This window comes from Vombatus ursinus, unplaced genomic scaffold (genome assembly GCF_900497805.2).
Source record: "Vombatus ursinus unplaced genomic scaffold, bare-nosed wombat genome assembly UNPS02014816.1, whole genome shotgun sequence".
In the NCBI taxonomy this organism is placed as follows: domain Eukaryota; kingdom Metazoa; phylum Chordata; class Mammalia; order Diprotodontia; family Vombatidae; genus Vombatus; species Vombatus ursinus.
In genome coordinates this window covers 6840873-6843239 of record NW_020954594.1, presented here as the reverse complement: position 1 = coordinate 6843239, position 2367 = coordinate 6840873, and positions in this window count along the sequence as shown.

The following is a 2367-nucleotide window of genomic DNA, read 5'->3' as shown; positions in this document are numbered from 1 at the left end:
TTGCACCACCTAGTTGCCCTGGGGGCTCCTTTTCCTCACTATTTCTATCTTCTGCCACCCCAACTACTTGATCTCCCACTTCCAGACTCCATCCATGCCTTTCTCTGCCTGTTGCTTCCTACGGCTACCTTGGACATTAAGCTCATTTGAGTCAGTGCATTCATCCCTGACTATTCTGCAGCTAGGCAAACTCTGACATGAAGGGGCAGAGAATGGTTTTGGGACAAGGTAACCTCAGAAAAGCCTGGAGTCGCTAGGGCACTATGGGAAGAGGAGATTCCTCCCCTCTGCCAATGCCAGGACCCTTCATAGAGCACAGAGTACTGGAGTACAACCTGGACCTGAACAGGAATTTCCCTACACCCTCCAGGACAAGTGCTTTTCCAGCCTTGCCTCGAAGGGCACTTAGGAGAATTCCACCGGCTACCTCCAGAGGCAGCCCACACTACTTTGGGACATCTCTAATTGTTAGGAAGTTTTTCCTCACATGGAACCAAAACCTGCCTCTCTGTAACTTCCATCGATGGTTTCTTCTCCTGCCCTCTGGGACCAAGCAAAACAAATACTACTCCCTCTCCCACATGACAGCCCTTCGGAAAAAAAAAAAAAAAAACACAACTAGAAGATAACCTGCCATGTTCCCATAAGTCTTCTTTTCTCCAGGCTACATATCCTTGACTTTTTTCAACTGATCCTTATATAATGTGCCTCCCCACTTGGAACTTGCATAGATATTCTTTGCTGGTGGAATCTTGAGCGTGAACCTGTTTCTAGGTGGGCTGCTGGGTTGAGTCTTCCCCTTCACTCCCATTACTGAGCTGGAAAGGCTGATGAGGAGAGAGTCACATTTAGAAAAAGAAGAGGTGGCTTCTGACTGGTTGGTCCTTGGAGTTGGCTTTTGAGAAGACAAGGTGACTTCAGTTGGAGGTGGAGCTGGGGGAAAGGTCTTTCCCTTCCTCTGGAGGGTGGCTACTTCTCGCCTCGAATGAACTTAATTAGTCAGTTGCTTAGCTGTCTTTTCTCTTCTTTTGTGTTTCTTTTCCTCTGGCATCAGGCTTGTGACTCCCCAAAGGTCCTGGAAGGACTGTGAGAGCTGGTGACAAGGGCTGCTTCTACTGGAGAGGCTGTGGTTGTGGTGGCAGCAGCATTTATAACAAGAAAAGTAAATAGCCTTGGAGGTGGAGACCTCTAGAAGGCAAATCCTAACTTGTGTTTTGATGCGACTGTGTTTAGTGGTAGTAAATAAAGTATGAACTGTTTAGTAGCCTTACCAAAAAAAGAAAATGTTGAGTATCCCAATGAGACGTGAATATTCACCTCCCAAGTGATTGTACTAGTAAGGAAAAGTTACTGGATTCTGTTTTAATTCACAATTTGTATTACTTTGTGGGAATAAATTACCTCTATTATACATGATTCATATTTATTTATTGGGCTCACTTGTTTTCTTTCATCTTTGCTGGGGAGAACCTTTAGACTTAGAACCCATAATCTTGTCCATAATTAACAACTCTTCAGGTCACAACTTTCCTGGAATAACCAGGATGAAGGATGGAGGGCCAACGAACATGAGAATTGGAGAGTCTGCTTCTCCTCTTGAAAAGTTCTGAAACCCAAGAGCAATGAACACCATTGCCAGCCCTGTGGCCACAGGGAGCAGTGCCTAGCTACTACTGTACTACACTTGTATGGCAAAGTCTCCGGTCTGTTCACCATTTTGCTTTATCCTCCTCTAGACTTGCTCCAGCTTGTCAAAGTCCTTTCTACTCAGTTCCATTCTACCAAGGCTCAGGCAAGCAGAGGTGTGTCCTAGCAGTTGAAGTGAAAGACAGGAAACTTTGGGAGTGGGGAAAGGAGATGGTAGAGAGAGGTTAGTATTTTGGGAAGGGAGAACTGTATTTGTTTTTGGGAGTCATTAAAACCCTGGTAGAGGTAGATGTGCAATTAATTGGGGTCTCTCTTCATCACAGCTCCCTACCACTAGATCTCATACTCTAGCCCTGGTCTTCTCCAGTCAGTACAGGGGAGAGCTCTCCACTGGGGACTGAGGAGTGAGATGTGATGCTGAGGGTTTGAATGTAGAGTTTTCCTTGAGTAAAGGAAGATAACCACCTATTGAGCAGAAAATATTAGTTGGTAGCTCAATTCGGTTCCCTGTCTCTTCCTCTTTTATTACATATGCCTCTTGTCTTCTAAACCCCATACCACCTAGCAGCTGTTTATCTAAAGCATCTCACTGTCTTTCCTTCCCCACCCCACCCCATGCCTCTTTTGAAGCTCTGTGCAGAGAGCTGAAAGCTGAGAGATCCAAGTTCAGCCTCTTTGCATCCAGAGATACGTGCTATACCTCCAGCTCTTTAGAGTCTG